Source organism: Crinia signifera, chromosome 6 (assembly GCF_055691185.1).
Source record: "Crinia signifera chromosome 6, ASM5569118v1, whole genome shotgun sequence".
In the NCBI taxonomy this organism is placed as follows: domain Eukaryota; kingdom Metazoa; phylum Chordata; class Amphibia; order Anura; family Myobatrachidae; genus Crinia; species Crinia signifera.
The window spans coordinates 114,515,252-114,529,774 of record NC_139222.1 but is presented as its reverse complement, the minus strand read 5'-3'; the positions used below and the strand labels follow the sequence as shown (position 1 = coordinate 114,529,774).

Genomic DNA, 14,523 nt, shown 5'->3' with positions numbered 1-14,523 from the left:
ATATCGCAGTAAATAACTTCGGTTTGCTGACGCCACCTGTTGTGTTACCTACCAGTGTAACTATCCACAAAATAAATATTGTATCTTGCTGCTGTTGTCACTGGCTAGTGACAACAACCAGCTGATATCTGGGTATCCAGTTTGCTGCCACCGCTGCCGTTACATATATCGCAGTAAATAACTCCGGTTTGCTGACGCCACCTGTTGTGTTACCTACCAGTGTAACTATCCACAAAATAAATATTGTATCTTGCTGCTGTTGTCACTGGCTAGTGACAACAACCAGCTGATATCTGGGTATCCAGTTTGCTGCCACTGCTGCCGTTACATATATCGCAGTAAATAACTCCGGTTTGCTGACGCCACTTGTTGTGTTACCTACCAGTGTATCCACTTTTGTATCTTGCTGCTGTTGTCACTGGCTAGTGACAACAACCAGCTAATATCTGGGTATCCAGTTTGCTGCCACTGCTGCCGTTACATATATCGCAGTAAATAACTCCGGTTTGCTGACGCCACTTGTTGTGTTACCTACCAGTGTATCCACAAAATAAATATTGTATCTTGCTGCTGTTGTCACTGGCTAGTGACAACAACCAGCTGATATCTGGGTATCCAGTTTGCTGCCACCGCTGCCGTTACATATATCGCAGTAAATAACTCCGGTTTGCTGACGCCACTTGTTGTGTTACCTACCAGTGTAACTATCCACAAAATAAATATTGTATCTTGCTGCTGTTGTCACTGGCTAGTGACAACAACCAGCTGATATCTGGGTATCCAGTTTGCTGCCACTGCTGCCGTTACATATATCGCAGTAAATAACTCCGGTTTGCTGACGCCACTTGTTGTGTTACCTACCAGTGTAACTATCCACAAAATAAATATTGTATCTTGCTGCTGTTGTCACTGGCTAGTGACAACAACCAGCTGATATCTGGGTATCCAGTTTGCTGCCACCGCTGCCGTTACATATATCGCAGTAAATAACTCCGGTTTGCTGACGCCACCTGTTGTGTTACCTACCAGTGTAACTATCCACAAAATAAATATTGTATCTTGCTGCTGTTGTCACTGGCTAGTGACAACAACCAGCTGATATCTGGGTATCCAGTTTGCTGCCACTGCTGCCGTTACATATATCGCAGTAAATAACTCCGGTTTGCTGACGCCACCTGTTGTGTTACCTACCAGTGTAACTATCCACAAAATAAATATTGTATCTTGCTGCTGTTGTCACTGGCTAGTGACAACAACCAGCTGATATCTGGGTATCCAGTTTGCTGCCACTGCTGCCGTTACATATATCGCAGTAAATAACTCCGGTTTGCTGACGCCACCTGTTGTGTTACCTACCAGTGTAACTATCCACAAAATAAATATTGTATCTTGCTGCTGTTGTCACTGGCTAGTGACAACAACCAGCTGATATCTGGGTATCCAGTTTGCTGCCACCGCTGCCGTTACATATATCGCAGTAAATAACTCCGGTTTGCTGACGCCACCTGTTGTGTTACCTACCAGTGTAACTATCCACAAAATAAATATTGTATCTTGCTGCTGTTGTCACTGGCTAGTGACAACAACCAGCTGATATCTGGGTATCCAGTTTGCTGCCACTGCTGCCGTTACATATATCGCAGTAAATAACTCCGGTTTGCTGACGCCACCTGTTGTGTTACCTACCAGTGTAACTATCCACAAAATAAATATTGTATCTTGCTGCTGTTGTCACTGGCTAGTGACAACAACCAGCTGATATCTGGGTATCCAGTTTGCTGCCACTGCTGCCGTTACATATATCGCAGTAAATAACTCTGGTTTGCTGACGCCACTTGTTGTGTTACCTACCAGTGTATCCACAAAATAAATATTGTATCTTGCTGCTGTTGTCACTGGCTAGTGACAACAACCAGCTGATATCTGGGTATCCAGTTTGCTGCCACCGCTGCCGTTACATATATCGCAGTAAATAACTCCGGTTTGCTGACGCCACTTGTTGTGTTACCTACCAGTGTAACTATCCACAAAATAAATATTGTGTCTTGCTGCTGTTGTCACTGGCTAGTGACAACAACCAGCTGATATCTCGGTATCCAGTTTGCTGCCACCGCTGCCTACCGTTAGATATCGCAGTACATAACTCTGGTTTGCTGACGCCACTTGTTGTGTTACTGATATATATCCACTTTTGTATCTTGCTGCTGTTGTCACTGGATAGTGACAACAACCAGCTGATATCTCGGTATCCAGTTTGCTGACACCGCTGCCTACCGTTAGATATCCAAAATATGGAGGATAAAAAAAAAGGAAAAGATGAGGAGCCACTTCGTCGTGCTTCTGAAGCTGATGCCACTAGTCATCATGACATAGGCGATGAAATGCCATCGACGTCGTCTGCCAAGGCCGATGCCCAGTGTCAAAGTAGAGGGCATGTAAAATCCAAAAAGCCAAAGTTGAGTAAAAGGCCCTTAAAAAGAAAAAGCAAATCATTGGAGGAGAAACTTAAAGTTGCCAGTGTGCCATTTACAACGCGGAGTGGCAAGGAACGGCTACGGCCATGGCCTATGTTCATGACTAGTGGCTCAGCTTCACAAGATGATCAAAGTCCTCCTCCTCCTCCTCCTCCTCCTCCTCCTTCTCCCACTTTAAAATTTAAGAGATTTAAGGTGTCACCAACAAAAATCCAGCAAACAACTCTGCCTTCCAAAGAAGACATGGTATCACAAATCCCAGTGGAGAGTCCAAGGGTGTTGGTGGTTGCGATGCCTGACCTTCCCATCACTGTACGGGAAGAGGATGCTCCTTTCAGCATTCGCAGCACACCCTCTGCATGTGCTGGAAGGATCACAGACAGTGCAGTTGCAGATGTCGATAATGAAGGTGTCAGTGTTGTACACCAGGAGGAGGATATTGATGAAGCTGGTGCTGAGGGAGAAATTGACGAGGAGGACGATGCTGATGCGGTTTGCTTAAATGAGGCACCGGGCAAGACAGTTGTTGTCCGTGAGATCCCAAAGGGCATCACCATGCCTGGACAGAAGACCAATAAATCCACCTCTTCGGTCTGGAATTATTTTTATCCCAAACCGTCCAACAATTGTTTTGCCATATGTAGCTTATGCAAAGCTCAAATAAGCAGGGGTAAGGACGTTTCCCACCTAGGGACATCCTCCCTTCTACGTCACTTGAAGAGCGTTCATAAGTTGCTGTTTAGTTCAGAAACTGTGGCTAAGAATGTACACAGTCCAGGGACAACTAAATCCCTTTGTCCTGTTGTGTCCACGTGCCCAACTACACCGCAAAGTCCCTCCTCGTCAATTTCTTCCTCAATGAGGATTGGGAGTAGTCCTATAGGCCATGTTACTTGCCTGACTGACTCCTCTCCTATCCGGGATTCTTCTGGAGGATCCTGCATTGCTACGCCTCCTACTGCTGCCGCTGCTGCTGTTGCTGCTGGGAGTCATTCATCATCCCGGAGGGGAAGTCGGAACACTTATTTCACTAAGCAATTGACTGTCCAACAGTCCTTTGCCATGAAGATGAAGTATGACAGCAGTCATCCAATGGCAAAGCGGGTAACTGAGGCCTTAGCAGATCTGATTGTATTAGATGTGCTTCCGGTGTCCATAACTGCTGGAGTAGGATTTAGACGATTGATGGACTTAGTGTGTCCCCGTTACAAAATACCGTCAAGATTCCACTTCGCTAGACAGGCGATACCGAAGCTGTACAGTAAAGTGCATAAAAGTGTTCTCAGTGCCCTGAAAAATGCGGTCATACCCACTGTCCACTTAACAACGGACATGTGGACAAGTGGAAAAGGGCAGACTAGGGATTACATGACCGTGACAGCCCACTGGGTAGATGAATCACCTTGTCCAGCAGCAACAACAGCAGCAGCACCAGTAGTAGGACCTGGGAAATGCCAGCTCCTTCCTAGGCAGGCTACGTTGTGTGTAACCGCTTTCCGTAAGAGGCACACCGCCGATAACCTCTTACAGAAACTGAGGGTAATCATTGGGCAATGGCTTACCCCTCTTAGACTCTCCTGGGGATTTGTGGTGTCAGACAATGCCTGCAATATCGTGCGGGCATTAAAGCAGGGCAAATTCCAGCATGTGCCCTGTTTTGCTCACACGATAAATTTGGTGGTCCAGAGTTTTCTAAGAGACAACAGAGCTGTGCAGGGGACTCTTTCGGTGGCCCGAAAAATTTGTGGCCACTTTCGTCATTCGGCGGCTGCATGCCAAAGACTGGAGCGGCAGCAAACACTGTTGAACCTGCCCCTCCATCAGCTGAAGCAAGAGGTCGTAACGCGGTGGAACTCAACCCTCTATATGCTTCAGAGGATGGAGGAGCAGCAAAGGGCCATTCAAGCCTATACATCCACCTATGACATAGGCAAAGGAGGGGGTATGCACCTGACTCAAGCACAGTGGAGAATGATTTCAGTGTTGTGCAAGATTCTCCAACCCTTCGAACTTGCCACACGTGAAGTCAGTTCAGACACTGCCAGCTTGAGTCAGGTCATTCCCCTCATCAGGCTTTTGCAGAAACAGTTGGAGAAAGTGAAGGAGGAGCTGAGACGGAGCGAGTCCTCTAAGCATGTGGGACTTGTGGATGAAGTCCTTCATACGCTTTGCCAGGATTCGAGGGTGGTACAAATTTTGAAATCAGAGGAGTACATTTTGGCCACCGTGCTCGATCCTCGGTTTAAAGCCTACGTGGTGTCACTCTTTCCGGCGGACACAAGCCTGCAGAAGTGCAAAGAACTGCTGGTTAGAAAACTGTCATCTTCTGAAGTGGAAAGTGACTCAGCAGCACCTTCTCCTTCATTTTCTCCAGCAACTGGTTCTGCAAGGAAACAACTGCGATTTCCTAAACCCCCCGCTGGTGGTGATAAAGGACCAAGTTTGGACATTTGGTCTGGGCTGAAGGACCTTCCAACAATTTCTGACATGTCTACTTCCACTGCCTATGATGCTATCACCATTGACAGAATGGTGGAGGATTATATGGGTGACAGCACCCAAGTAGGCATGTCAGAGAGTCCTTACCAGTACTGGCAGAAAAAAAAGGAAATTTGGAAGCCCCTGTACAAACTGGCTCTATATTACCTCAGTTGCCCTTCCTCCAGTGTGTACTCCGAAAGAGTTTTTAGTGCAGCTGGGAACCTTGTCAGCAATAAGCGTAGGAGGTTGCTTCCAAAAAATGTGGAGAAGATGATGTTCATAAAAATGAATTATCAATTCTACGAGAAAGACCAGCGTCCACAAAGTACACAGGAACCTGTGGTGGTGGATTCCAGCGGGGACGAATTAATACTCTGTGAGGGTGAGGAAGAACAAGATACTGATGGTGGTGAGGAATCGCTGGATGAGGATGAGGACGACCTTTTGCCTCTGTAGAGCCAGTTTGTGCAGGGACATATTAAATGGCAGCTTGTGATGTGGGGGCCCAAACGAACCAATCATTTCAGCCACAGTCGTGTGGCAGACCCTGTGGCTGAAATGATTGGTTTGTTAAAGTGTGCGTGTCCTGTTTATACAACATAAGGGTGGGTGGGAGGGCCCAAGGACAATTCCATCTTGCACCTCTTTTTTGTCTTTTGAATAATGTGCTCTTTGGGGCCTAGTTTGGGTGGGAGTGCCGTAGGACAATTCCATCTTGCACCTCTTTTTTGTCTTTTGAATAATGTGCTCTTTGGGGCCTAGTTTGGGTGGGAGTGCCCTTGGACACTTCCATCTTGCACCTCTTTTTTGTCTTTTGAATAATGTGCTCTTTGGGGCCTAGTTTGGGTGGGAGTGCCGTAGGACAATTCCATCTTGCACCTCTTTTTTGTCTTTTGAATAATGTGCTCTTTGGGGCCTAGTTTGGGTGGGAGTGCCGTAGGACAATTCCATCTTGCACCTCTTTTTTGTCTTTTGAATAATGTGCTCTTTGGGGCCTAGTTTGGGTGGGAGTGCCCTTGGACACTTCCATCTTGCACCTCTTTTTTATCTTTTGAATAATGAGCTCTTTGGGGCCTAGTTTGGGTGGGAGTGCCGTAGGACAATTCCATCTTGCACCTCTTTTTTGTCTTTTGAATAATGTGCTCTTTGGGGCCTAGTTTGGGTGGGAGTGCCCTTGGACACTTCCATCTTGCACCTCTTTTTTGTCTTTTGAATAATGTGCTCTTTGGGGCCTAGTTTGGGTGGGAGTGCCCTTGGACACTTCCATCTTGCACCTCTTTTTTGTCTTTTGAATAATGTGCTCTTTGGGGCCTAGTTTGGGTGGGAGTGCCGTAGGACAATTCCATCTTGCACCTCTTTTTTGTCTTTTGAATGATGTGCTCTTTGGGGCCTAGTTTGGGTGGGAGGGCCCTTGGACAATTCCATCTTGCACCTCTTTTTTTCTTTTGAATAATGTGCTCTTTGGGGCCTAGTTTTTCTATCTGCCACTGCAGTGCCACTCCTAGATGGGCCACGTGTTTGTGCCGCCCATTTGTCTTGCTTATCATAGTCATCCAGCTACCTCGGTGCAACATTTTGGCCTAAAAACAATATTGTGAGGTGTGAGGTCTTCAGAATAGACTGTAAATGAGTGGAGAAGAAAGCTGATGGGGTTAATAATAGCATAGGAGCAAAAAAACACCTAAATTATGCAATGTTAACCATTTTTATGCTTTTTTCAAAAAAATCAGAACCCAAAACCCAAAACCTTTAGGGGGTGTTTTGGCAAAACCCATTAGAACCCAAAACCTGAAGGTAATCAGAACCCAAAACCCAAAACCCAAAACGCGAAAAAGTGTCCGGTGCACATCTCTACAGGAAAGGATTTCAGATGTCTTCCAATCAAGACGAGGATTGTGAAGACGGAGCCAGGGTAAACCCAGAACCAGAGCATGAGTGGCTCGGGGTAAAACCAGGAAGGACAAAAGTTCAGTGTGCAGGACTCCCACTTTTACTGTAAGTGGCAAAGTTCTGCGGGAGACTGTCGCATCAGGAATCCTACTGCCATCCACAGCAGTAAGGAAGACAGTCTTGGAAAGACTTTCAGTGGGTAACCCCCACTTGCGGACCAGTTCTGCAGTAACGAAGTTGCCAGCGGCACCGGAATCAAGAAGTGCGGAGACAGTCTTGAAATGCTGACCAACTTGTAGGGAAACTGGAAGGACACAATCAGTTGCTGATGGAGAGGACTTAATTACTCCTAGCCTACCCTCTCCTTGACGGGCTAGGAGGAGGAGTTTTCCTGACGCTTTGGGCATGCAGAAATTTGATGTGCAGGATCGGCACAATACAGGCAGAGCTGTGCCAACCGACGACGTCGACGTTCTCCGGGAGACAAACGGAAGCGGTTTATCTCCATTGGTTCTTCTTTGGAATGGACTGCGGGAGCAGTGGGTAAAGAAGGTGGAGGAGTTGGCACTTTAACTGGAGCGCTCTTGTGACATTCTACAGCCCTTTCTCGGAAGCGTAGGTCTACTTTGATACACAATGAAATAAGGTCACTTAGACCTGAGGGTAAGTCTCTGGTAGCGAGTTTATCCTTAATACGATCGGATAGGCCATGCCAGAAAGCTGCGTATAAGGACCCATCACACCAGGAGAGTTCAGACGCCAGAATCTGGAACTGGACCAGATATTGCCCGACGGAGTGGGATCCCTGTCTGAGACGGAGGAGTTCAGTGGAGGCAGATGCTGATCGCCCAGGCTCATCGAAGATACGCCGGAATGTTGACACGAAGTCCTTGTAATTGGACAGGATGGCATCAGATCTTTCCCATAAGGGAGACGCCCATTCTAACGCTGCTCCACACAGGAGGGAGATGATGTAGGCGATCTTGACCCTTTCAGTAGGGAAGTTGCTGGGTTGCAGCTCGAAGTGAATCTCACACTGATTGAGAAAACCTCGACAGGTCTTGGGGTTCCCATCATACTTGGTGGGGACAGACAGATGAAGGCGAGGTGCAGCAGCCACTACAGGAGGATGAACTGGACTTGAAAGTTCTCTGACAGGCTCAGGGCCACTGAGAGTGGTCTGTAGCTTATACAGCCGGAAAGACAGATCTTGCAGACAATGAATCACTTGGCTCTGCGCAGCCTCTTGCTGATCCAAGCGAACAGCCAGTTGCTGTACAGGGCTGGGTGGAGATGCTTGGTTTGCGGCTGGATCCATTTGGCTAGTGCTTACTGTCACACCAGGGGGCTTAGTCGACGAGACTGAGACCTCTGGTGGGGACCTGGACCGGGGAGGTTGGAGAGGACCCTTGCGCATGGAGTGCGCGACAGTGCACCCAGAGCCAATAAGCAGTCAGAGGTAAAATACAACCGGAGTTTATTTGCAGATAGTTGTAATATTAACAGACAGTAAAGTATGCAGGAGAAATGACAGTTCATGCAGATTGCAATACTTTACAGATGTGTTGATATGTGGGATCGATGGTGGAACATCGGATGTGAAGACTGTGGGTCCGGAATGACGGACGGAAAACTTGAGCTTGACTGTGGGTCCGGAATGACGGACGGAAGCTTGGCTTGGAGATCCGGAATATCGGACTATCGATGATGATGTGGAAACATCGGATTCGGGTATCGGATATGGCAGATGACTGTGGGTCCGGAATGACGGACGGGAGATGACTGTGGGTCCGGAATGACGGACGGAAGCAGGAGATCCGGAATATCGGACTAACGATGGAACATCGATGGTGGATGATGCTGGAGCATCGGAAGGACCAGAGTCCCGGAGCTAGGCTTGGTCGCTGGGCTGTAGAGGCAGGATCACAGGCGATGGAATAACCTGGACTTCACAGGAGATGGAACAACCTGGAACACACTGCAGCATGGAAGACAACACCAGCAGAGAATACACTTGTACAGAGACAAGGACAGCTGACCATACACTGGAGACAACTGAAGCACTAGCAATGGTTCTGAGAGCTCCCAGCATACTTATCCCCACTGGGTGGCCAGGATTGGCTGAGGAAGTATGACAGGGAGATCAGAACCAACAGGATTGGACAGCACAGACATGTGACTGGGAAGAACATGGCAGCCCCCATGTCTGCTATGGCGGGAAAGTGTGTTTGTGCACACCATGCTGGATACTGGGAGCAATGGCGGCGGACAGGTGGATTGCCGTGCACTGGGGACTGTCACTGGGAGACAGGACGCCGGCAGAGATGACGTCTGGACCGCAAGCTGAACCTGCGGAGGCACTTAGCCGGTAGGAAAGTCTGTCTGACAGCTCGGATCGTGACAATAGCTGCATATAGAGTTTCTATTAGTGTGCTAGGCACGCTGGATTGGTAGTTTTGATGCAAAGGAATTGATATAAAAGTTAAGATTAAGCATAATGCATAGATGGGCGCTGTGCCATTTTCCTGGGGGTTTGCGCATTAGAGTCTGAGGGAGAGATGTATGAAGCAGTGTTATTTGCATTTGCTGCACTCATGCACAATAAATGTTTTTTCCGCCCCAAATGTGCTAATATATTAATTCTCGGTTTTGTGACTATAATTGTGTCCCTGGCACTTACCACAGTGGCTCTGTCTGTAATTGTTGATCCGTGGGTTAAGAATCATACATTTAGGGGCTACAGGTGCCTGCTTCTCCATGTTATTGCGGAGAAGCAGGACCCGATATTTAAAACACAAAAAATGTATTTTATTACATCGCCCTTAGCCCTCCGGAGCCTCCTCCTCTAGAGAGGGGGAGATGCACATGGACCTCCTCCTCTCTAAAACACCCCTCGGCAGGACTTGTAACGCCCAAATGAGGCTATGAGGCACAATTTGAGGATAGGTGTATGTGGACACATATGTACATCAGATGTAGCTCCCCTGTCATTACGGGTTCCAAATGGCTGATAGACAATATCTAATCAGATAGTCAATAGACCGACAACAAATGTTAGACATTCCTCAATTAGACATTGATAAATAGTTAGACATGCATTAGTTAGACATGCCAACGCACTCAATTTCCCGACAACCAACTTTTAATTAAATCGTCTTGTTCATACTTTACCATGGAGAGAGAAAAGAATAGTGTGGCGAGTGCAGCGAGGCACCGTGCCCGAAGCATGGGGAACACATCGAAGGGACGTGGTACGGTGTCCATGTACACATATTGATTTTCCATGTGAAGATTTTACTTGTGTCCTTACTTTTTTCACTGTCTAACTTTAATGTATGCATGTCTAACTAAACTGAACTTCTAATCTTCCATACCAGAACATCCCCTCTTCTCCCACTATCTCCATCAGCATTGGTGAAACCGAGATCACATCCACCGACCAAACGCACTGCATCGGTGTCATCATTGACTCCTCCCTCTCTTTCACCCCCCACATTCGTGCTCTCTCACAGTCTTGCCGCTTTCACCTCCGCAACATCTCGCGCATCAGACCATTCCTCTCCACTGACACGACCAAAATTCTCATTCACTCTCTTGTCATCTTCCGCCTTGACTACTGCAACATCCTTCTCTCCGGGCTACCTCTCGCCCGCCTCGACCCTCTCAAATCCATTATTAACGCCGCTGCTAGGCTCATCTTCCTCTCCCGCCACTCTGCCTCTGCTTCCCCCCTCTGTCTATCTCTTCACTGGCTCCCCATTCCTTTCCGAGTTCTCTTTAAACTCCTTACCACCACCTACAAGGCTCTCTCCTCCTCCACCGCTCCTTACCTCTCTTCACTGATCTCTAGCCACACTCCCTCCCGTCCTCTTCGCTCTGCCGCCGACCGCCGTCTGATCTCTCACCTAATCACCTTCTCCCACTCCCGTGTCCAAGACTTCTCTCGTGCTGCCCCCCTGCACTGGAACAACCTTTTGCCACCCATCAGTCTTTCTGATTCCCTTACCTCCTTCAAGCGCTCCCTCAAAACCCACTTCTACCGACTAGCCTATCCCTCCTCCTCCTAACCTCTTTTGCTCCTCCTATCCTGCCTTCCCTACCCCTCCATCCGTTCCAATCCGTTCCTACTTATCCTATTGTTTTTTGTTTGTCCACCCACTTCTTTTAGTCTGTTAACTCTTATGAGCAGGGCCCTCCTTCATCACGTACTCACCCTACCTCTTTACCTCACCAGCGCTCCTGCCCTGTTCTTCCCTTCCTCTACTTCATCTTCAGTCTCCTCGACAATTTCGACACCTACTTCAGAACTGATGCTGATCTTAGTTCTACCAGCTATACCCCTATTTATGTTGAATTTATCAACACACCCTGTACATTACCTTGAATTCGTTTTTTTGTTTGCTATGTACGGCGCTGCTGACACTTTGTCGCGCCTTATAAATAAACCAAATACTACTAACTTTTGGTGTCAACCTATTGACTATCTGGCTAGACATTGTCTGTGAGCTATTCCACACCCGTAATTACGTATGTTTTTCACATAATCTCAGTGTCTCTTTCCAAAGTTTAGTATTATTAACTAATCACAGATGTTTAGGGCAATAAATGTCATGTGTGCTGATGCGATTTTAGTACTTTTATACGTGTTTCAAATTTGATGCAACACAGTCTTTGTGTGTGTCTGTGTGTGTGTGTGTGTGTGTGTGTGTGGGGGGGGTTGTTGAAATATTAAGATCCTGTAAGCCTGTCATTTTTCTTCTGAGACAAATACGCAGTTATCTTTCTGACCTAAATTGCAAGGGCATAGTGATTAAACTAACATAAAACATGCTGCTCTTAATTAACTAAAATACAATAACATTATGGCCCTTACAGGCCTTAAATGAAAATGCATCAAACTAGCTGACGACAATTGTAAGAATGCCATGACCTACAGTAGCTAACTACAAGCATTTTACAAATGAGATGACCTCAAACACAAGTACACCATGATGGAGCTAACTATAAATACAAAGAGATGATTTGATTACAGCATTTATGTGCATAATTAGCAATTTGCTTCATCAACCAAATATAAAAGATAATACTCAGCCAAGTAACATAACTAATCGCTCCTGTTTCACTTTGATTCAGCTCAAGAGCCTGCAGATCATTGCATCTCACACATACTCCAAGCATCAGAAGCGCTCCCATGGCACTAGGGGCGAAGACATAGGGGTAAATATACTAAAGATGGCCATACACTACTGCCATGTATCGCAGCAGTGTATGGCCCATCCAATCCCCTGCAAGCCGCCTGGGAGGCAGGATTGTATGCAATACATTGCATGCGGTCCTTTCACACGTGATGTATTGCATGCGACACCTGTTCCCTGCCGCCAGGAGGGGAATCCGACACGGATCTGACCTCCGACTCAGGTCCAGTGGGCACGGGACCACGAATCAGACCAGAGGGGACATCAAAGGCATCCGATTTGGGCTGATATCTTGGCCCGATCTGCCAGAAACGGGCAAAATCGGCCAAATCGCTGCATTTGTATGGGGGCCTTTAGATCAGATATGGCCCATAGCACCCAATCAGATTCTATATATTATATTTTAGAAGGTGATAAATAAATAAGAAGGCAAATCTGATTGTTTGCTAAGGGCAATATCCCATCTTCAATAGAATGACCATTTTACCTCATAGTCCACTGGGCCAGATTCTCTAAGCTTCAAAAGTGATAAAATGTAGAGTGATAAACAGCCAGCCAATCAGCTCCTGTCTGACATTTTTCAAACACAGTCTGTGACATGGCAGGTAGGAGCTGATTGGCTGGCTGTTTATCACTCTCCATTTTATCTCTTTTGAAGCTTAGAGAATCTGGCCCAGTGTCTCTCCTCCCACAGTGCAGAAGCCGTGAGCCAGAGCAGGGCGCAGTCTGCAGCAGCCCATATGTAAGGCTGGTACTGCCTACTGTCCAGAGCCAGATTGATTGCCCATAGCAATGTCACATGTGAAGTACAATACACATCTTAGTAAATATCCCCTATTATGTCTTAACTAATCTTAAACACAAATACATCATGAACTAGTTTGCCGATAAACATAAATACACGCTGCATACCTCCAAACATTCAATTGTCCACAGATTGTAGAAACCATGTAAAACTACCCCTTAAGACAGGGGTGGCCAAACCGGTCCTCGAGATCTACCAACGGTCCACGTTTTCCAAGTTACCTAGCTGGTGCACAGCTGCAGTCATTGCTAACTGTCACATTTAAAACCTGCTGCATTCATTCCTACTATAGATCCACAGGTTGCCTGGAAAACATGCACCGTTGGTAGATCTTGAGGACAGGTTTGGCCACCCCTGCCTTAAGACATGCAAAATTCAGACAAAAAACCAACCATCCCTGAACTAGTTTTGAATAAAAACAGTGCCACTTTCGTGGTCCACACATCTAGACTGTGCGGCCAAAATTGTGACAATTCGGAGGTGCGCAATGGCAATAATATTCTAGTTTATTGGACCCCGCATTTTAAACTATTTGGTCTGCCCCGAATACTCTTGCCGCAATAAGTTTAATCATGGGGACAAAAGCTCCTGTAAGAACCCTGTCTGGAAATCAGGAAGAAGCACCGAATCCGCAATCACGTTTCTTCTATCTACAGACCCCTGCTACACATGCTGGGCTTTGCAACTGTGTATGTGCAGTACAGAAAATCCAGCAATGACCTGCAAGAGCTTCTGCTTCTCACCGGGGAGGTAGTACAAAATCCCTCTCTGGCAGAACAGACCCATTGTAGATACTGGTCTAATGCCATTGGAAGATGGATCTTTGCGGATCTTGTTAAATATTGTCCACATAGAAAAAGTATAGGTAAGGCTTCAGTGAAAAAAAGCATGAGATATCTGATCTTTCCTATTTGTACATTTAAGGGATTCTTATTTGTATAATTGAACAGTAGTTTCCGCATATATGAAGGAGAGAATTCATTAATAAATAAGCGCCTAAATAGGAAGAGTGGGCAGTATGACTGCAACCTAGTAAGCTGCATCTACAGTATCTACCCAGAGAACTGGGAATAGCTTCATGCCAGTGGTGTCACTGGCATAGGCGAATCTAGGGGGTGGTCCGGGGGTGCACAGGACCACCCATTAGCTCATTTTGTAGCTGAGGGAAGGGGCTTTCCAACGAGCCCAGCCCCGTGTCTCTAGCTCCCTGGAAACTGGAGATACGGACAGGCCAAGCTGGAACGTTTTTCCTATAGGATAACATGGGACGCGCTAATTTCCGACCCCCACCCAGTTCAACGGCTGCCAGTTCCCCCTTCGGCATCACTGAAGCTTGAGGTTGATCTCAGTCGAACCCAAATCGCTGGGCCTTCAATCTGATACCAGGCTGGATCCATATGGGTTATTGGTTCCAGGGATATTGAGGTTAAACCGTTTTTTTTTTTCATTTCTTAAATGTAATTTCATGATTGTTTATGTTCTTTGAGGGCAGATTTCTCTGGAACCAAACAGCCCAGTTTCACGGGACCAAAATCATTTGAAGTCAACTTAAGTTCTTCAATATGATACTAGTCTCATGTAAATGGGTCAGTTGGTTCCGAAGATATAGCTGGTTGGATAAAGGGGGGTAGGGATAGGGGAGTGGTTGTCTCTCCCCCTCACACCAGAAAATGCAGGG

At 46.8% G+C, this 14,523-nt stretch overlaps 1 protein-coding gene across 7 annotated transcripts in view; it reads left to right on the top strand.

Moving 5' to 3' along the window:
- ZNF831 (zinc finger protein 831) overlaps positions 1-14,523 on the top strand; it is a 93,668-nt gene that overhangs the window by 60,278 nt on the left and 18,867 nt on the right. The gene's annotated exons all lie outside the window — the stretch shown is intronic.